The 22,177-nt window shown below is 42.5% G+C and overlaps 2 long non-coding RNA genes across 2 annotated transcripts; one reads left to right on the forward strand and one right to left on the reverse strand.

Moving 5' to 3' along the window:
• Window positions 1-386: 386 nt before the first annotated feature.
• Window positions 387-2,427, reverse strand: LOC118239587. Its single transcript, XR_004772150.1, has 3 exons — window positions 2,237-2,427; window positions 2,045-2,141; window positions 387-1,044 (listed from the first exon to the last, which is right to left on the reverse strand). It is a non-coding gene; the product is annotated as an uncharacterized LOC118239587 (long non-coding RNA).
• Window positions 2,428-16,072: 13,645 nt separating this feature from the next.
• Window positions 16,073-21,920, forward strand: LOC107978128. Its single transcript, XR_003480730.2, has 4 exons — window positions 16,073-16,179; window positions 16,362-16,455; window positions 18,186-18,246; window positions 21,366-21,920. It is a non-coding gene; the product is annotated as an uncharacterized LOC107978128 (long non-coding RNA).
• The last annotated feature ends 257 nt before the right edge of the window (window positions 21,921-22,177 follow it).

Raw genomic sequence — 22,177 nt, forward strand, 5'->3', positions numbered from 1 at the left:
GCATTTTCCACCAACCCTGATGACCCGAGTTTGCTATCTGTAACATACCAGTGTGAAGAGAGAGAAGTGAATCCCTCACTCTCCCTCCAAATCTACACACACATGCCGAAGTGTGTCACCCACATAAATGAATGAACGAACAAATGAATGAATGAATGAATGAATGAATGAATGAATGAACATAGGTAAGTATGTATATGGAAAATACTTCAAAATACAGGTATTAGCAAAGTGAAATGATTGATATTTACATATGATATTTCATAATATCATAATATAATATTTAATAATTTTATATATTACAATATATAATATAATAATTTTATATATTAACTATTTTTAAATATTTAACAATTTTGTAAATAATATAAACATAATGTCGCAGATGTTGCAAACTAAAATAACTAATACTCATTTTAAAAAAGTCCATGGTTCCTTCCTCCATATCACCCTGCACTAAGAGCATTCAGACCCACTCAATTGTCTCTAAGTATCTCTGACTCAGGAAATAATGGGACAGATGTCAACCTGTCTATCATTTACACTGGTTGGGACAATGACACAGCAAAGCACCCTCTGTCTGATAGGCAGAGAGAGCCAATTCATCAAGATGCGCTATTCCAGGCATCTTCCCACCCTTTGACTGCCATTTTCTGGTCCTTCTTTTAGGGCTGTGACTGAAGATTTAAAGAATAGGAATGGGCTTCTACTTATGAAAGAGCATGGAAATTCTCCCACTGTGAAAACCCCTGCATGGGCTGCAAACCCAGGAAAAGTGAGTGTTGTTGGGTTAGGCAATACATGGGCCATTAGGAATGGGGCTTGAGCTATTCAGTGAAAGTCTATGCTGACCATTGTAACTAATATCTACTGCTAGCTATTTGAGCTAGGACCCATGCAGTGAGATCTAAAAGGCCCTTCTTCATCCACCGAGGCTCCATTCCATGCTGTGTTTTCCTGATGGATGACATCACCAATATGTAGATGACTGGCTCTCTGTGCAGAGGCAGGACAGTGTGCTGGTCCAGAGAGTAGAACGGGTTGCTAAGGAGATAGAGAGAATGAGGTCAGAGTTTGGGTCAGGATTTTGCAGCTGCTACTGGTTTTGAACTGTGCTTCAAACTCTACTGCACCTTCAAGAATGATCTGGGTATGAGTACCTGCAAGGCAAGGCTTTGGGCCTCAGAGTATATCCATGAGTCCTGGTTCTTAAAGTGAGAAAGATGCCAGGGCACTCTTTATTTCTATCAATCCTCTGGGACTGGGGTCTTAAGTCCTTGGCTAGCTCCCATGGAACACAGTCTGATCCATGAACAAGATCTGTGTGCTGCCTAGAGTTGCATGGACAACACCATGTTTGTGTTCATGTGTGTTCCTCTATAGAGGGAAACTTGATTTCCATAGTCTCAGTGGAGAGTGTTGAGAGGGCAGTTGGGAATGCCAGTGAGAATTCTGATGACCTGGGATGAAAGGTCTTGTTTCTGTACTAAAACACCCTAACTAAAAGCAAAACAGGGGAGGAAAGAGACTGTTGAGCTTAGACCTCTAGGTCACACTTCGCCATTTCAGAAAAGCCAAAGCAAGAACTTAGAGCATCATATCTACAATCTAGATCAGAGAGATTAAGCACAGAGATCCTTATTGTCTGCTGATGTTCTAGCTCTCTTTCTCCTCTCATGTTTGTTCAGGAGCCCTGTGTAGGGATTGGTACCACACACAATGGTACAGATCTGCCTGTATCAGTTAACAATCAAGACAGTCTCTCACAGACATGTCCACAGGTCAACCTGATCTAGACAACTCCTCAGTTGAAACTCCTCCCAGCTGATTCTAGACTGTGTCCAGTGGACAAAGACTAATACATTTCCCTTCCTTTGATTGTGCCAGGTAGGGATATCAGGATGATTCTTTTTCCTCCCTCCATGCCACTCCCATGTGGAAAACACATGGAATATATACACTCAAATATAGTTGAAGTTATTCTTTGAAGATGAATACCAACACAGTGCTTTGCCTAGAAACTTTGGTATTCGTCCTGTCTTACCTATGGTGAGTCAGCTTGCACACTCAACTCCACCTAGAATATACGCATTGGCCTTTGAAGATTCTGGACAGGGCACTGACTGAGCATTTCCTGTTGTCTGGAATAGCAGTGAAAAGGTTGTTAGCATTTCTCCCTGTGCAGCCTCAACTAGTGTAGAACACCCAGAGATTAATTCCTAGAGGAACTGGTTACCTTCAGAGATCCATCTTACTTCAGAGATAGAACTATCCATCTTGGAAAAAAAAAACATCAAGGAACACCCTACTTTTACCACCCCAGTCTCTGATACTCTTCAGAATGGAAAGGATCTTGAATAATGTCCATGAGAAAACTTGCTTGGAAATAAAATGCCGGAACTTCTATTTCCCAGTCCAGCAATCATGGCTCCTGTTCACACAAGAAAAAAAAGTTAAATAAACTGAAAGTCAACAAGTTTTCTTAAATTTGCCAGAGAATTGAGGTCACAGGGTAAACCTCTGACCCCAAGTTAGAAAGACAGACAGATAGAAAGAATCACAACTTGTTAGAGTAGAAACTTCCATGGGAACTAAAACAGGATAGGAAAACCGAAACTGTAATTGACAAATTCCCAGAAACCCACTGTAGATAAATTTATATATAAGAACTTGGGTTATGTACAGTTTGGATGGGAGTAGTGCACATATTTGTGATTTTTTTTTTAACCCAGGACTCCTACCAGATTATCACTGCACAGCTCAAAGAACAGTCCCCTGTGCTGTGTGGTTGAGGGAAACAGATTTTTGGAACACTCCAGCAACACCCTGCCCTTGTTGATACCTGTCCTCCAGAGATGCTAATTCACTAGAGTCTAGTTAACTGGCCCAAGCTTGATGGGCCTGGGGAAAGGTGAGTACTCCAGGCCAAGCCACATAGCCCTCTTATCTCACCTAAAGAGCAGGCATGAATAAAGGAAGAGCTGAAAAGCCCTTTGGAGAGAATAGGTTCACTGAGACCAATCAAGGGCCTCCTCTCTCCCACACCTCATGACATCCAAGGACCCTAATGGCCTCAGCTTCTTTTCCCAATACTTCATAGACAACTTCTCTTTGGGTGTGTGTGGCGGGAGAAGGTATAGCGATGTAAAAAATACAAATAAGTAAAACAAGGCACCAGAGAGAGAGGAAGTGGGAGCATCAGACCCAGACATACGACAAGGTTATTCAAATTAGACTAGAACTTTTGAAAAAAAAAAATACGTATATTAGTTACTTTTTCCTTTGCTGTGACAAAACCCGGGCAAAGGCAATGTGGGAAAGAAAGAGCTGATTTTACTCGTGGATTAAAGGTCCAGACCACGATGGTGAAGATGCTATGGTGACAGGAGCCTGGTGAGGTGGGTGCTCACATTGTGTTCACATAAGAAAGTAGAGACACAATTGCTGGTGCTCAGCTTTCTCTTTGTTATTCAGCCTGTGGCCCCAGCTCATGGGATGGTCTTTCTACCTCAGTTAACTCAATCCAGAAACTCCCTCCCAGACATGCTTGAAGGTTTGTCTCTTTATGACTTTAAAACCCCTCAGGTTGGCAAGAGAGATTAACCATAAGGGGCCAGCTACCCAGCGATGCAAGACTAAAGACATGAGTTTGATCCCCACAAATCATGTGAAGGTGGAGGGAAAGATCTGGCTCCACAGCATTGTCCTCCACATGTGGCAAGCATGTATATCTCATAGGTGAACACAAATACATACTAATAGGAAATAAAAAATTAAATGCTAAGACTAACCATAATGGTGACTAATATACTGGGGAAAGCAGACTACACACAAGACCATACAGGTACATACAAGAACATACAGGCACTGTTAGAAGAGATAGTCTAAGAAAAAATATGAAGTGCTAAAAATAAAAACTACTGTCACTGAAATAAAGAATACTTTCAATGGGCTTCTCTGTAGCCTGGATATGGCTAAATATTAAATCAGTGAAATTTTTTTTAAGTGTTAGCAGGGACTTCCACAATTGAAACAAAAGGAAAAAAATAAAGAAAAATTTAAAAATAATTTTAAAAGATTTAAAGATAGAAGAAAACATCCAGAACACACTTATAGAGGGTACAACAGACCCCATGTTGTGGGGATGTCAGAGTGAGAGGACAGACAGAAAGAACAGAAGAAACAGTAGTACTGGTAACGACTGTGAACTTCTCAACCACCAACCAGACACAGGAAGTTCAGAGAACGCCAATCAGTACAAACGCATAACACCTACGACCAGGCAAATCATATTCAGACTGCAAAGACAAAGAATAATCCTCCAAGAAATCAGAGGGGCCGTGGGATTTTCTTTAGGAAATAGTCAAGGGGAAGAGGGTTGCTGTGCTTTGACTTTGCTGCCCCTCCTTCACACGCTCAGTTTGAGGCTTGATTCCTGAATGTAACCAAATTGGACGTTGGTGAGACCTTGAAGAAGAGAGGCTAAGTTGGGACAATCTGGCCGTGACTGCTCTCGTGGAGGGATTCCTGTGGATCCTGCAGTACATCTGTCCTGTGGGCTGCCATGAGAAGTGCGAGCCTGGCCTGCCCACTCCCTTGCTTCCTCATTCACATACTCGTCTCCCTTCTGCACTTAACCAGTTCCTTTCCTGTGTCTCCACCATGTTGTGAGACAGCCAAGGGCGCCCACAAAGTACCTGGCTCTTCTGACTTCCCACTCACCTGAATCTTGAATCAAATAAACATTTTCCCTTTTTAAATGCCTTCAGATATTGTGAAAGCAACTGTAAGTAGGCTAATGGAAATGTGGGATGGAATGTTTTAAGGTATAAATGGGTTGAAAGACCTTACCAGACTAGAAGTTTGTACTCAGAGAAATTATCTTTCAAAAGACAAAGGCAAATAAATTTCTCAAACAAACAATGCCTTCTGGGAAAGGAGGTTTCTCCAATGGAGTGTCATTGGGTATAACAACTGGCCTCATGTGTATACACTTTGTGTATACACACTTTGTGTATACACTCATGTGTATACACAGGCCCCACACCCAGGAGTGGTTAGCCAACACAAAACAGACTCCATTTTTGTAAGTGTATGCTTTTGTTTTGTTTGAGTATTTTTTTAATCTTACTGGGTTTTGTTTTGTTTCTTTTGTTTTGAGATATAGTCTCTCCATGTAGCCCCAGTTGTTCTGAAACTTGTTATGTTGACCAGGCTGACCTTGAACTCACAGAGATCAGATTGCCTCCCTCTGTTTCTTCAGTGCTGGGATTAAAGGTTTGAGCCACCATGCCTAGTTTGTCTTCTTGTTTTTTGTGTGTTTGTGTTGATTTTCTTTTTTTAATTTTTTTTTCTTTTGAAAGAAAGTGGAAAGGAGAGAGAATTGGAAGCTGGGGATAGGGAGGAGGGGGGAATCTGGGAGGAGTTGGAGAAGGTGAAAGAATATGATCAGAATACATGAAAAAATTAACTAAAATAGATATATACTTTTTTTGAAATTAGGGGATCTTGTCACTATCGGCCTGTCTTGGAAAAAGAAGTTAAAGTTCTCCAAAGACTAGAAAAAATAGATTCATCAGAAATTCATTAACATAAAGAGAATAATAAAAATGAAATCTTTAATCTTTATTATTAATTGACTTAAAGGATAACAATTTGCTCAAAATAATAACAGCAACAATGCATTCAGTGATTGTAGCTCAAGAATAGAGAAATAAATGGGTAACATTCTATGAGACTAGGGTGATGTTAACACTGAGATAGCCCAGCTTGACTGTGACTGTTAATTGGTTATCTGGATGTTTTAGCTACTTTTCTCCTTCATATGATGAAAACAAACAAAAAACAACAAAACTGATTAAATCAACTTAACAAAGGAAGGATTTGCTTTGGCTCACAGTTTGAGGGGTACAGTCCATGGTGGTGGAGAACACCAGGTGGCAGGAATATTGGGCAGCGGTTCACACTCCATCTGCAGTCAGGAAGCAGAGGGAGAGGACGCCAGTGTTCCACTCGCCTTCCCTGGCTCATTCAGGACCACAGCCCACGGGACATGATGCCCACACTCAGGGTAGGGTTTTCCCACTCCTCCATGGGAATGCCCTCATAGTCACTCCTGAAGGTTGTCTCCTAGGTAATTTTAAAGTAATCAACTTGATGATGAAGACTAATCATCACAGTGTCTTCTAGGCAGTTCTGTGAACCCTGGGAACTATAGAAATGTAGGTCCAGGAAGCTGCGTAAACAGCAGATGCTCTGAGGACCCGTAGGCACTTGTGTGTGTGTGTGTGTGTGTGTGTGTGTGTGTGTGTGTGTGTGTGTGCGCGCGCGCACGCATGTGTGTAGGAGGATGCACTGTTGCTATAGCACGTATGTGAGGATCTCATCTCCCTTCAGGGATTCCTCGGTGGAACTCAGGTCATCAGCCTTGTGCAGCAAGCACTTTCACCTGCTGGGCGTCTTTTTCAGCTCCTCCACCCCATGTCCTAGCCCTGCACTCAACTTTATAAGTTACTTTTCCTGGAAAGGAGCATCCCGGGGCCTCTCCATATCACAGGCACAGCAGCTTGCACTCTCAAGGTGGTTTCCTATCTACCACTGTGCCCAGTAATATATCCCATCTCTTGGGACACTTCCTGACCCAAAGCATGGCCAAAGGCCCTGTGGGGGGACTTCGGTCTCACCTCAGGACCCAATTTTCCTCTTTGTGTGACTTTGGATTGGACCCTCTCACGGCTTCTGTCTCATGTCACATGAACATGTCACTGTTCCCAGACACAGATCTAGACCACAAATACAACTACTGGTGGCCATGTGCTCACCAGATGTGCACTCGTACACGCACGTACACACACAGTGTCCTTCAGGTCTGTGTAAGCACCTCCTTTAAATATGTGCACCCAACTTGCTCCCCCTACACACGGTAAGGCTGCCCATCCCTCACTGAAGGCTGTCTGCCCCTTACAGTCCTGAAATGTCAAGTTTACAGGCTGTGTTGGGAACGTGGAGAACTGCTCAAGTGCTCTGGTCCCAACTTCTGTAACCACATAGAACTTGGAGAAAGACCTGCTATCCTGTCAGTACCTTGTAAGTGTTTGAGAGACAGACTGGGAGAAGTGGAGAGGTGACTCCAAGACAAGGCAGGAAAAGCCAAGTAATAGGAATCAAAAGGCCTACATATTGAAAGACCACCTCATCCTCTCCCCACCTCAGATGCTGATGTCACCAGAAACAGGTGGTTGAGGGAGAAGCCAGTGGGATCAGACAGGTCCATGAACCCCAGCATGGCCTGTTAGTTGCTGGGCAACAATTCTGAGCCCCAGTTTCCACGTCGGTGAAATAGGAAAAGGAAGCTTAACTTATGGAGGGGAAAGCCTTTCAGATGTGCGTGCTGTGCGTTCTCGCAGTGTTTGCACATTCTGCACACGGCAATGATCCATTTACATGCCTAATTTACTTCTGAGTCACCCAGGAGCCTGAGAACCCACTCCACCCACCCAGAAAGCTGTGAAAACGCCTGCTTTACTCATCAGTGTAGCCACAGTGTCTAGCATATCTCCTGGAGCACAGTAGGTGCTCATCGTGACATAGCCCAGGACATGCCCAGGATGCAGAATAGCCCTGGATGTTGCCAATTTTATTAGAGAGATGGTGCTATCTGAATCTGTTTCCCACACCCAGTCTCCATGTGTAGACTGCCACCCCCATGCCTCCCAGAGGGGAAGCTCCTCCATTTCCTTCTGAATCAGACATGCATTTTCCATCTTGTTTTGTCAAATGACCCTATTGCAAATGACCCTACTGCAATCCTCTAAGTCCCTTTTCTTCCCACAGACCAAAAGCAACAACAACAAAAAACCAAAACCAAAAACAAAAACATACCTCTCATGCTATTTTCCACCTTCCCTATCCTATAAAGCATACCATGGCTTCTTCAAGGATGTCTGTGGCTTCTCAAGAGGTTTTAAGGTCAGTAGCCATGACCTTCTTTCTCCCTGATTCCCAAAAGCCAAGACTTGTGGCCTGGAGTATATGTGAACTATTGAGCTGTCCATTCCTCTCCTCACAGTCCAATGCCTTTTGATCCTTTCTAGAGTCACCAAGCCCAAGGAATGCCCTTGCTAACTCCAGCCCAAGGGAGTGGTATCCTTCAGGCAGCATGGCTAGGATCCTGTGAGGTCAAATCAGACATGTTTAGAGACAAACTGCACTCATGTTGTAAATGAAGAAAATGAGTCACACAGACATCAAGTTCATGGGCCTTATTTGGTGATCCTGTTGCAGGACTATGGAGATGGAGAACTTTAACTAGCTGCAACACACAGCAGTGACCCTCCCTGGAGTGAATATAGACATCCCACCAGCTCTAGCCTTTTTCACTAGGAACAGTTTCCATGCCCCAGGCCCTTGTACACTCGTCTTTCTTCTTTGTCTCATCTCACTATGACTTTTGCAGGAGATGAAAGACCTTAAACTTTAAGGGCTCTGGCCATATTTCATTGATTCATAGCTACAACCTAGACTCCTGGATTTTGACTCTTTTGAGGTCCCGAGATATCTTAGTTTCCAATGCCTAGGGAGAGACAGAGGGGCCCGACATCTATAGAAACTGGGATCCCAAGGGCATTGCTTTCATATGGTAGAGTGAGACCAAGCCTCTCCTTTTTCCCTTCTCTCTAGCCAACCCTCCTTAACCTCTCAGGGGTACATGTACTGAGCCCCTGTCTGCCCCAAACAACACACTGGTCACTTCTTCTCCCAGTCAGTGGTCCTATTTGTTTACAATCAAGGGAGTGCTCATTTTCAGCCTGCATCCCTTCCAACAGAACATTCCTTAGATGCAGGTAAAGATATAGATAAATTCTAGTGAGGCCTCATGTCAAGTGACTCAGACTCAAGCAGGTGAGCAGAGTTCAACACAGGAAATTCCATACCTGTAGCGTTTACCTTGCAGGAGCTGAGGCCACACCTCTCTTTTGATAAAGTTTATTCTTTTTTACACTGGCCACCCCAGCTCTGGGCCATGGTTCTTTGTATCTGCTGGACATGTGAAGGTGACAGTGTGGATTAGAGAGGGGATGCTCAACCAAATTCCCTAATATATCAGACCATTAATATCAGCCATTTAAATTCTCCCAACAATGCCAATGTGAAACCATATAGCAGGATGGTAAGGTAACTAGAGGGTAAGGGTCAAAAATATGGGCACATCACTAGACTCATTCATTTATTAATGATGAAACCAATCTATCATGATTTCAGGGGACCAGAATGACTGGCAGAGCAAAGATGCTCAGGTTTGCAGGCTTCCAACACACCTTACTGGGTTTTAAAAACAGAGGTGGGAGGCAGTCCTGTGTGACTTCTCCCTTTCAGGATCTGGTAAAATTGAGTTGAAAGACATGGCCCCTCTTGACATAGCCTCCTTTTAAGTAGAAATAAAATATTGGCTTCCTCTTAAGACCCAGTTATGCATCACTCTCCATTGCCCTTTCTCTCTTTTGAAACCCATCTGGATTTGACCACTGTGCTGGCATAGAAAACTGGCAGTGATTTTCATCCAGCAATTGGCCATCTCCCAGCTTACCATCCACAGGCTCTGGAGTCCTGAGGGACTCTCATTTCTGACCTGTTGCCTCCAAATCAGGACATGCTACTATGACTTCAGGTTAGGGCATTGTTGGAAAGACTCACAGAACTCAGTTCTATCAGCAATGAGAACATTATTACAGTAGCAGTAGACCACTCAGAACCAAGCCAAAGGACAGACACATACAGAAAGTCTGGAAGCTTCGGGAAAACAAAGTCCTTCTATCCCTAGTACAAACCAGTTTTCACTTCTTAACCATGTCTTCTGAGGTTTCCCCTTAGACACCAGTAATGCAGTGTTCTTTACTTTAGCTCTTTCAGCACTCTTTCCCAGGAGGGCAAGAACTGTGTCCCCACCACCCTTTCCCATCCCTCAGGCTTCTCTGTGCACCATCTTTCCACCCCTCGAAAGGCAGTGGAGACCACCTCTTTCCATGTTCACAACTCAGGGCACATCAGAGATTTGTAAGCCTCAGCTTGCCTATGCATGGATTCTCAGAACACTTCTGATAGGTCCTCGACAATTACTACTGGACTGTGCTTGTGCATATACACATATGTACACTTATATGCACATAGTCATACATGCAGATCAAACATAAGTATGTATACTATGTACCTAAAATTGTTAAGGCAAATCCAAATCCCCTCTCCTACTAATCTGATAATACAATTACCAAACCACTATATAGGTTTAATTATTGCCAAACCCTCAAAGTAATAAGGTTCATGAAATAGATTTTTGTCAATATAAGTCAATTTCTCTATTAAAACAGTCTTTAAAATGATCCCAAACCAAGACATTTTAGACAGAGTGGATTAGAAATTATTTTCATTCTTTGTAAGTGGCAAAATTTGATGTCATTACATGCATAGCACTCTTGCCCACCCCTTTGTATTAAGGAGCATGCCAAATAATATGTTAATGTAGCTTAGTTTCTAAGCTGAGTGCAGAAAGTGCTTAGATTGGTTTTTAACCCCATAAACACCAGCTTTGGCCCTAGCATTCTTGTTAATTTTTTTAGGACACTTATGCATGCAAATGTCCTCACTAGTAAGAATGTCCTTTAAATGGTCACAACAGGGATTAAGGAACAGCATCAAGCTTTCTGTCTCCTAGCTCCAAATGTCCTGCTGTCCTGCAGCCTCATGGTTTATGTGCTTTAAAACAAAACAAAACAAAACAAAACAAAACAAAACAAAACAAAAGCAGTGAGCAGAAGTTTAGCAAAGTTACACTGTTTAGCTTTGGTGCATTTCATGCTGGGCACCAGGGTCATGCAATTAGCGTGAACTAGAAAAACCTGACCTAAGTGCTTTTAAAGAATGCGCTACATAAGCTGACATTTTAACTAAGTTATAAAAGATCTACAGGTAAGATGGACTGCTAGAGTAACTCGGGCTTACCTGTTTACAGGACAGCTAAGAAGTGAGCTGAGATTAGACAGCCCTCCATGCTCAGCTGTAATGTAAGCAGTAACTGGACCAAACAAATCACTGCTAAAGTGGTAAGGGCTTGGTTGTGTTTCACACCCCTCCTGAAGAGCCTGACCCATAACTGATCAACCCCAGCATACTGAATATGGCTGCCCAGCCCATCTGCCCTTTGTCACCAGGTCATGAAACATGGCTTCCTTGTGGCTATTTCTCTAGGCTCTTATGGCATCCCTGAAGAATGGAAAGAGACCAGGAAGGTGCAAGGCTACAGCTTAATCCAAAACACAACCTTGCTGTCCTTACAAGTGACCTTTCTATCTGACGTTCCTTGTCCTCAGTCTGTGGGGTCATACCATATCTTTTCCTGGGCTGTTTCTTCTGATACTTACTCAACCTCTTCCAGAGGCCCCCTCTCTATCATTCTTGTCTGTGCTGGATAATGCAAAGATGCCTAGACATCTTGAATCTCAGGAGCGCAGAGTGTGGCCATTTCTCTCTCAGGGCCACTCATCAAGGAATAGGAACAGAGACTCTGCCTTGAACACACACAGACCCTCTCGTAGGTTGGCTCACAATCTGCCAAGATGCCTGATAAATGCTCTCTTAACCCTTGAGGTTATATTTTCCATAAGATGCCCCAAAATATCTTTTCTTGATACAAATGGAAAAAAGTGAAGCCAACATCTTATTATTCTTGGTTATTTTCAGTTGTGCTTAATGGAAAACTAAGTTATTCCTTACATTGGGCCTTAACCTACAACTATTCTTATTACATTTCTGAGAAATACAGTAAGCTTTTTTAAATTTTATGGACTCATCTCATATTTCCTTCACTTTATCCCTAGATTAATATGATTACCACATACATTTTATGCTCTGAAGTTATTTATGAGAACTGAATGTTTTTCTGGGATCAAATCACAAAGCTCTGTATAATTTGGTCTCATATACTGTCACAAGCTCATCTCCACTCATCCTCTCTATCCCTCTGTATCCCTGTCAGGCAGCCTGGCATGGTGCTTAAGAACACTAGGAGGTTTGGATTCTGGGTCTATCACTTATTGGCCTTATGATCTTAGCGTGTTTCTAAACTTAAGTTGCCTCTTGCTCCCCCCCCCCCCGCATTATTGTGCAGATAACAACAATGGCTGTCTCACCACAAAGAGGCTCACGCCACACCCCAGTACCAAAACCAAATACCAAATAGCAGAAATGACCAGGTGTTTATGAGGATGTAGAGAAATCAGGGCTCTCAGCAATTCTGATAGGAATTTAAAACAGATCAACGCAATGAAAACCAGGATGGCTGATCCTCGAAAAGTCAGAAATCTGAACCAATATTTTCTTGAAGTCATCTCAAACTATTTTATGATAGAGAAATCACAGTACGGGCTATAACCCAAAATTAATGAAAGCAAGGAAGTGAACAGTTATTTGTACATCCATTTCATAGCAACACTACTTACAGTAGCCAACAAGGGAAAGAAAGGCAACTTAGATAACTGCATATGGCTGGGTGAGTAGTTAAACAGAATTTGATGGAATTCTCTTTGGGGGAGGGTGGATATCATTCACCTTAAAAAGGAATATGTTGGCATGTGTTTCCACATGGATGAACCTTGATGGTGTTACCCAGCATGAAATGACCCAGTTACAAAAAGATAAATATTGCATGGTTTTCCTTTGGGGAGACACCTAAAGTCCTTGAGTTCACAGAAACCAGAATTGGAGTGATGATTGCCAGAGGTCAGGGAGGAGTATGGGAAATCATTGCTTGACAGGTATAGAGTTTGAGCTTAAGAAGGTGAAGGTATCTTCAAATGGCAGAGATGGCCTGTGATGCAAATATATTTAATACCACAGAACCATACGCTCAAACTTTACAAATTGCAAATTTTGTTATGTGTATTTTACTATACTACCACAGGACCACACACTCAAGCTTTTCAAATTGTAAATTTTGTTATGTAAATTTTACAACAGTATATTTAAAAAACAATAATAACACTCGTCACAAGACATAGGGAAGCCATGAACCCAGAGTATATTTGTCATGGTACTACACCTTGGGTTGGTATAAAAAAGGGAAGATTGTTCCAGAATCTTTATAGAGGACAGAAGAATTGTTGGAAACAGGCAACCCCAGAGCTAAAAGTCAGGTGCCAAAAAGTTTTATCTGAAAGGAAAAAAATCCATAGATCTCTGTGAGGCCAGCTTGATAGACTGAAGAATCTATCACAATTTTCCTTCTGGAAGTCATGGTAGACCCTTGGGTGGTGATCAATGTGAGCAGAAATCTTGACTGTGGTTAGGTTGGTTTTTTTTATCAGAGGGATTGTTTTTTGAGACAAGATATCCTGTAGTTTAAGTGATTCACCCCTCCTTCTACCTCTAGAGTGGTTGAGGTAACAGATCTGTGGGCTGCCACCCTGCTTTAGGGATGGTGGGAATAGAACCTAGGGCCTTTGCTATACAAGGCTGGCACTCTACAAAATGAGCTGCTTTCTCTGTTCTAACCAAGATCTATCTTGGAAAACACCACATGTGTGTTATGTTACTTTTCTGCAGCACCTCGTAACAAAGTTCAAGCAACCAAGTTAATCAAGTAACAGGAAGGCATTACCTCACAGTCTTGCAGACTCCAGGGACAAGGACAAGGTAATGGCAGGGTGGATTCCTTCAGAAGGCTAGGAAGAAAAAAAATACCTGCCGTGCCCCTGCTTTGTCTTGTAAGAGTGGTTTGCCTACAATGCTTGTGTCCCTGGGGTTGAGCAGACATCACCAATATCCATTATTAACTCCCCACATTTTCTCTATGTGAATACAGCTTCTACCTTCCTTTTAATGGCATGTTTTATATACTTCCTTTCCCAGGAATAATCTGGCAAACTTCAGAGAACATCCAAAATAAACACAAATAGTTGCCATGTAGAGAAGTATTAGGCTTTGCCACAAAAAGAGTTCAAATATCCCCAGAGAGAAGCGCTGCACATGAGTGGCAGAGGTGTAAATACCATAGTTAAAGCCAACGCTCATCAAATTTAACTATAAAGAGCTAGATATTAAGTATTTTAGGTTTGAGGGTTTTATTTTTTATGTTACAATGAATGCAACTTTGTCATTTAATGATAACAACCTTCACAAACAGTAAACAAATGAGCATCATTGTTTCCAATAAAGCTTTATTAGCAAATTCGGGCTCATATCCCTTGCCGGTTAAATTCCTTCATCATCCTACCCCATCCTTTTATTTTGTGCTGTTATTCTTTCTTTTATGTTCCAATCAAATCTAGCCCACTTGCAGTTTCTCCCCCAATGCAACCCTCATTATTTTCTCTCCCCTTCATGCAATGTGTCAAGAATGATCTTCTAAACTGCAGATGCCTCACCCTCAGAGCATCCTTTCTAGCCTGTCCTGGTTTTAGCTGAATAAATTCAAGCTCCCCCACCCTATCCCATGACCACAAAAGAGATAACAGCATCGGCACCCACACAGGGCAACCCAATCCAGAGCTGGAGTGGTGCAGTGTGTGTAGAACCATGTGTGAGCAGTGGAAAATACTTTCAGGTCATCCGTTTCAATTTATGAATCTCTTTGGCAGCCTTTGTTCTACTCTCACATGAGGCTCTGCCAAGTTTAGAAATACTTCCTCTGAATGACAATAAATTTGGTCTCCCCTAATCTTTCTCCCCATAGATAAAATCTCATTGAGGTTGCAATAGCACTAACACTTAACAGTAATGGTTTTCTTGCTTGATTTCAACACCCAAAGCAAATGAATCTGAGGGCCTCCTATGTCTGAGGTCGCAGTTGCTTGACTTGAGGACTCTTGCCTGTCCATATCCTGACAGTTGGAAGCTCCCTTGCTTGGATAACTGCCTCTCATGCTGTTTTATTTTATGAAGTCAAGACCATTGATAAAACCCAGACAGTTTGCAGAAGGGCCTAGGGAAGGTCATTCCTCTGGACCCTTGGCTGCACCTTCTCCGACAACAGATGAATTCACCAGATGTGTCAGAAGCGGCTCTCTTTTCCTCATGCAAGATGAACACACCCTTTGTTTGATGAGCCTCCGAGAGCTTAAAGGTAAGGAAGCATAATAATATGTCATCTCCATCTTGGTTTTCTCCTTAATTCTTTCTTTATTACTTCTGCAACTGGCCAGGTGCTTAACATAGAGGCAGACACATGGAAGACTTGTAAAAGGCATTCGCCTATCATCGCTGCTATCAACCTCGCAGCCGGCTCTCCTCCTTCTCCAGAAAACTCCCTCAACCACTTAGAAACTGTTTAAAGAAGTGCTTGGTGCAGGTTATAACCTGAATTGATAATTAACCTATCAATCTTTTTTTTTTTTCAGCACAGTGAAAATTACCTTCCAGTGAGCCATGGGGGAAAAATAAAACCCCTTTGAATCCTGTTTTCTTTCCCTGTTCATTGTTAAATTTGGAGAGAGGGTGGGGGAGGGAGAGAAGATACAGCAGTGTAAAGGAGAAATAGGCAAGAACAGAGGTCAGAGGGTCATGAGGCCAAATACAAAGCCCAGTGGGGCCCCCAAGATGAATATTTTCATTTCTCTTTTCCCTCCTTTTTGCATCCCTCTGCTTCTGTTTCCTGTTTTTTCTGCTTCTGACCCTCTTGATGTAAAATACATTCTGCAATATGCTCTTGCAGCCATGTTTTATTTTTCAAGATTATTGTTACCCCCTAATAACATTGACTAGTTATTTTTTAAAATTTGGAGTTTGTAAATGTCATTGCTAATTAGTAATTATCTAAGAATTGGATTTATTTCTTGGACCATTGACCTGTCACTTCCACAAATATAAATCAAAATGGAAAAATAAAATACCTTCCTTCTCAGGACCGCTGGCAGCAGTGACGATGTGGGGTGTTCCTGCTCTTCTCCCTTTGCCCTCCCCTCCCCTTTCTCTGGTTACTGGCACTCAGCTGTGTCACCCTAGTGACCAATGAGCAAGGGATCTACCATAGGCTCCTGGGGGACGTGGTGACTCACAATAACTCACCTCCCTCCTAACACCCCACCTGTGACTTCCACTTCCAAGGACTGGGGCAGGCCTCTGTACACAGTGTGGTCTCCTCTCAATAAAGACTGCTGACTGAGGGCCAGGTGGCTGACAGGCTGGCCCCAGGTGAGCCCACAGGAAAGATGACACCAGCGAGGTTCAGAGTCGCTGGGAGTGGCCTCTGGGAGTCCAGCATGAAATCTCCCAGGAGGCTCGCGAACTTTGCAGTCCTCTAAATCTGAATTTAAACTTTCTCTAGGCTGGGAGACTTTGAGCTTCTCACTCTTAGTTGTATTGTTTTCTCTTAGCTGCATTGTTTTCATCTGTACACCAAAGATAACGCTGTCCATTTCGTTGATTTCTTGGGAGCATCCATCACATGGAAAGTACCTAGACCATCAGGTAAGAGCAAGGAGCATGGAGAAGACAGGGGCCAACACCTGGGAACACCCGCAAGTTCATCTACAGTAATGTGGGTGAGAGAAACCCAGCAAGTCCCACGTACACAGAGACAGCAGAGCAATTCCTGGCTTCCAACAATGGTTATTTCCCCGAACTTGCTGACTACACAGCACCACCTAGGGGCGGAGCACGCTTGGAGCCGACAGTGGTCCCTGCAAGGCCAGCTAACTGCACAGTGCCTCTGTCTCTTTTGGCCCTTCCCAGTCTCCAGCCCTCCTCTTGCCCCTGCTCCCTTCTTTCCCATCCCATGTCCTTTCCCACCCAGACCTCATTCCTTCTCTTCCTCTTTCTCCTCTTCCTGGTGCAGCATTTTTCACACTGGGGTCCTCAGGGCTTTGGACAAAATGTAAATCTGTGGGAAGTCAGATAACATCCATTCCCAAACAGCTCTGCCTCTCGTCTTATGCTCCCTGTTGCTGACTTCTTTTTGGATGGCACCAAGAACTACTGGGTTGCCATGGTTACGTTGTCCCTGGGCTGGGAGAGGGGCTCTCTGGTGCTGTGGACAGTAGGGCCTAGGGATTTCCACCGCGGTCAAAGAGAAGGCAGTGATATGGGTCATATCTATATCCCTGGAGCCCACGTTTGTTTCCTAATGGGAATCCCACTGTGAATATTTTCTTGTTCTCTGACCAAACTAAGGGCTGTGCCCAAAGAGCTCACAAGCTAAAAGAGGCAACAGAATTCTTACTTAAGATGGGAGAACAGAGCTGGAGAGATGACTCAGCCGCTAAGAGCCCTAGTTACTTTTGCCGGTGACCTGGCCTCTATTCCCATCACCTACATGACAGCTCACAATGGAGTGTAACTCTAGGGTATCCAACACCCTCTTCTGACTTCCATGGGCATTATGCACACATGTTGTACACATACATATCTGCATGGAATGAACTCATCACATCAAATAATTTTAAAATTAGTAGAAGAGTGAAGGACTATTCTGGCCAAGTATTATGAGCCTTTCCAATTTCTACCCCCCATTTTAGAAACTGATTTATATACAGTGCTGAAGTATTTCTTTTAAAACACATTTACAAAGAAATGTTGGATTCAGTTCAGCATTCTCTCCACACCTCCTTAAGTCTCTCCCATTTTTCTCAAGAGCTAAGATTTACTTTCAAATTCCAACAAGTTGCCCTTGAAATGAGATCAAGTTTGTTCAATATAAAGTGTTTAGAAATATCAATATGAATACTGAAACACAATAATAAATTTCCTGGAGCATTATCAGAATACATCACTTCTATAAATCTTTGTGTTTCTAAATTTCACAGAAAGTTGTTGAATGCCTAATATCATCTTACTGTGCTCCTGTTTACTCATTTTTTGCTAAACCTATTGTTATTTGGTACACATGCTTGCTCTGATTATGGCAAACTAAATGCAAAATTTGTTTGAATTTTATAAATCATCTAGTTCACATCAAAGAGCCTCAGAAAATACATTTAAATTCCAACCATTCCAATAGTGGCCAAAACACACACACACACACACACACACACACACACACACACACACACACACACAGTGGTAATTACCTGTGTCAGTTGAAGAATAGTTAGAAGTGCCACGTGTGCATTTGCTTCTCATTTTTCCCTTAGTGAGAATCATGTCTTGAATGCAAAGTGGAACCATGACCTTAACCATAATTTTACTTTCTATGGTTTCAGTTGCCTGTGATCAGCTTCAGTCTGAAAATTGCAAATGGAAAATTGTGGAAATAAACAACTTGTAAGTTCAAAATGTGTTCCATTCTGTATAGCATGACAAAAATCTCTCACTATCCCATTCTGTTTTGCTTGGGATGAAAACCATCTCTTTGTTTAGCATATCCACTTTGTATATGCTACCTGCCTATTAGTCACCAGGTAACCATCTTGGTTATCAGAGCCACCATAGGGGTTATTACGGTGCTGTATTCAAGTAATCTTAAGCTTACCAGTGACCCCAAAGCACAACAGTAATGATGTTGGCAAGCTGGATATGCCAAAGTAAAGCCTGAAAGTGCTTCCATTAAGTGTCATCTCACCTCACCACAGGAAAAATGAGCATTATACAGCAAGATCTTTTGGGAAGAGGAAGAAAATCATATTCATATTCCTTTTATTACAGTGTAGGAATGATGATTCTCTTATTAGATGACTCCATTATGATTCTATTATTATAATCTCTTACTGTGTTCAATTTATAAACTTCCATAGATAAGTATGTATAGACAAAATCATACGTTGTATGAGGTTTGGTACTTGTGAAGTTTCAGATATTCACTGGAATCATTGGGCCATATTCCCCATGAATAAGAGGGATGGCTGTAATTGGCTCATGTACTGTGATGTCCAAGAAAAGCAGATGAAAGCAATAGAGACAGCAAATAGAAAGGAGGATCCAGCCAGGTTCAAAGTTCTGTGTAGTTAAAGTATACAAACCTAAAGTATATTTATTTTCATTTTAAAGCCAAAGAAATACAAAATTCAACTGGATAGCTTTGCCTATGGATTCTGTTTGAGATGAGATAGCCCCATGCCATGTGAAGACGTGAAGATGGGGCTGGTGGCTACTTCCTTCCTTAAATTATCGTGTCAGTGTTATGGATGGAAACTGCAGGTGGGCTAGCACCTCCAGCAAGTGCACAACACCAGGCTTGGAGGCAACTTACCAATGGCATCTCTGGTCTTTATAGATCCCAGAAAACGGAGACAGAAATCTCCAAAATTTGCATGAAGGAATAACCACCAAGATACTGTAGAATGGCAGAGTGGCTTCCTCAGTGGAAAGTGTCATCAAGGATAGAATTCAAGAGAATCAGTCAGGGCTGACACAGCAGTGTTTTGTGTTTATGAGCTTGTGTGCACTGGTTCCACGATATCAGAGGACATGGCCTTATAAAATGTAAGGGGTTGGTCCCTGATTCTACAACAAAATACTAATTGGCTAATTGATTTAAATTTGTAGCTTATTACTTATGCCTGAAATTCTGTTGTTTCTCTGGCTTTTGAACACTAAGACCTAAGATATTTATGACCTTAGATATTGGGTAGGTTCTTAGATATAGCCGAAGATTCTTGTGATGTTTGATTCATTTAAAAGGGGATCAAGTATATTAAATTCAGGGGTGAAGTTTTATACACTTTAAAAGGTTTTCCTCCCACTTTCTTCATTTTATTCACTTTCGTAGAAATTGCCATTGTCTAACATAATAGATAAGTTACCTGTTTGCTTATTTTCTGTTCTCTGCTTATAGTCTGTGAACTTTGTTGAGGGCAAGATGGTGCCTGCCTTTTGATCCTAATAGATCCCCAGTGCCTGGACCAGAGCTGAAAATTGATGTTGTTAGAGAATAAACAGTAAATAAGATTTATAAGTAAAACTTGAAAATATAAGCAAAAACCCGGAGAAATTGCTTTAAATGTGCAATTTCAATGACGTTTAATTATGTTTGTGTTTGTGTGTCTGTACAGAATGAGTGCAGTTGGCTGAGGAGTGCAGAAGAGGATATCAAATCCCCTAGAGCTGGAATTACAGGCAGTTGTGAGCCACAGCATGGGGCTAAGAAACCTAACACTGCTCTTCTGCAATAGTGTTATATATTCCTAACTGCTGAGCCATCTCTCCCACTCTGGAGTGTGGACTTTTACTATAGCGAGCACTATTTGGCAAAAACATAAACTTCTCACAAATCTTCTTAGAACACAGGGGCTATCCCCAAAGACACCAAAATTCACTTGTAACATCTCACACCCTCTCTGAGTTCCCTGACCTAGGAGGCTGGCTCCAGCACAGACACACTCAATTTTGTCAGCTTTCAATGACAGCTGTTATCCTCAACAGTCACTTTGCAGTGTGGAAATCCTCATTCTTTCTGAGCAAACTGAAGCAAAGCAAGAACTGCAGAATCTTTCTGCTTCTGTGGAGCTAGTGGGGCTGTACCTTCAGGCCCAGATGGGAGGGGATTTCTTTCTTTTGTTTCCTGACATAAGATGGTGTCAACCTGCCCTACTTAGCTTTGACTTCTAAAGTCCAAGCCCAAAGGACATTACCTAGTGCATCTGCACTGTCTTCTCTACCCTCTCACTTCTCTATGGACTGATTTGGTTTATTTACCATCTCAGCATAGACATCAGAAAAACCTGTAAGACTAATGGCACTCTATGACACCCTGAGGGATGTTGATATGTGGTGATATATTATTTATGGTTTAATAAAACCTGCCTGAAGATTTAGAAAGCAAAATCAGCCTCAAGTTGTAGAGATCAGGCAGTTGTGGTACACACCTTTAATCCCAGGACTCAGGTGACAAAGGTGGATAGATCTCCCTGAGTTCAAGATCACCCAGAGCTACATGATTTTGAATCAGTCTAAAGGAGTAACAGAGCTCACCGCTTTAATCCCAGCACTAGAGATATGTAAAAGATAAAAGCAGGGTCTTCAGTAGTCAGTCTCAGGATTCTCCAGCCGTGTTGAGGAGAGCATAGCAGTTCTGGGATTATAGTCTGAGGTTTGATGGAGCCAGGATTGCCTTTCAGTCTGAGGTAGAGGTAAGAGCTAGTGGCCAGCTGCTTTGCTTTTCTGATCTTCAGCTTGAACCCCAATATCAGTGTCTGGGTATTTTATCTTTTGTGTTACATTGATAAGTGTCATAATTCTCTTCTCTGTTGCTGTGATAAAACACTATAACCAAAAGTAACTTGTGGAGGAAAGGATTTATTTCACCTTATAGTTTACAGCCTATCATTGAGAGAAGTCCCTTAAGGCAGGAACTTGGAGGGAAGAGCTAAAGCAGAGGCTTTAGAGGAATGCAATTTATTGGCTTGCTCTCCCTGGCTTACTTAGCTTTTTCTTATGTATTCCAGGCTGACCTACTCAGGAATGGTACTACTAGAGTGGGCTGAGCCCTCCTACATCAATCAAAAATTAAGAAAATGCCCCACAAATGTGGAGTGCAAGAAGCCCTGAGTGAATTGTATTGTTGACAAGAACCAGTGCCTCTAGACCTATGAGAATGTCAAAGCCTTCTCCACATAATTCAGGCTCAGAATTTGGAAAGCATTCCTCTGGTCCCGGTGCAAATGCTGACAATGTATGTGAGTACAAGTGTTTATGAACTATTGTCCAGTGTGCACAAAAACCAACAACTGCAGCTTGTTCCTCCCAGATGTCTACAGAGACTGCTCACCACAGGGACCACCTACCAGGACTAGCTAGATCTCCCCCACCATACTGAGCAAGGTTCCCAGTTGCTCCCACTCCATCAGAGTGCACACAGCCTAGCTGATCCCACTTTTCTGTACTTGTGTCTGTACTTTCCTTGATTCCCTCACTGGCCCCAGTCAGGTCAAGTCTAAAGCTGCAGCTATATCCACTGCCCAAGCTGTTATTGTTTTGTTTAAAAAGAAGAAAAGAGAAATGTTGAGACAGACATATTGACTATAAGTTTATTATAAGGCCCGGCAGAATGGGGAGACTAAGAGGAGGAACAGGGTAAATGGCTGACCGCCATGGCCGGTCGCCATAGAGAGACAGAGCGAGAGCATAGGTGGGGGACAGAGTAGCACAGAGAGCGGGACAGAGAGCGGGACAGAGAAGGGGAACAGAGAGCACAGAGAAACAGAGAGACAGAGGAACAGAGAGCGTAAAGGGGCAGGGACTTATCTTTTAAAGGGGT

The sequence above is a fragment of the Cricetulus griseus genome (assembly GCF_003668045.3).
Source record: "Cricetulus griseus strain 17A/GY chromosome 1 unlocalized genomic scaffold, alternate assembly CriGri-PICRH-1.0 chr1_0, whole genome shotgun sequence".
NCBI lineage: Eukaryota > Metazoa > Chordata > Mammalia > Rodentia > Cricetidae > Cricetulus > Cricetulus griseus.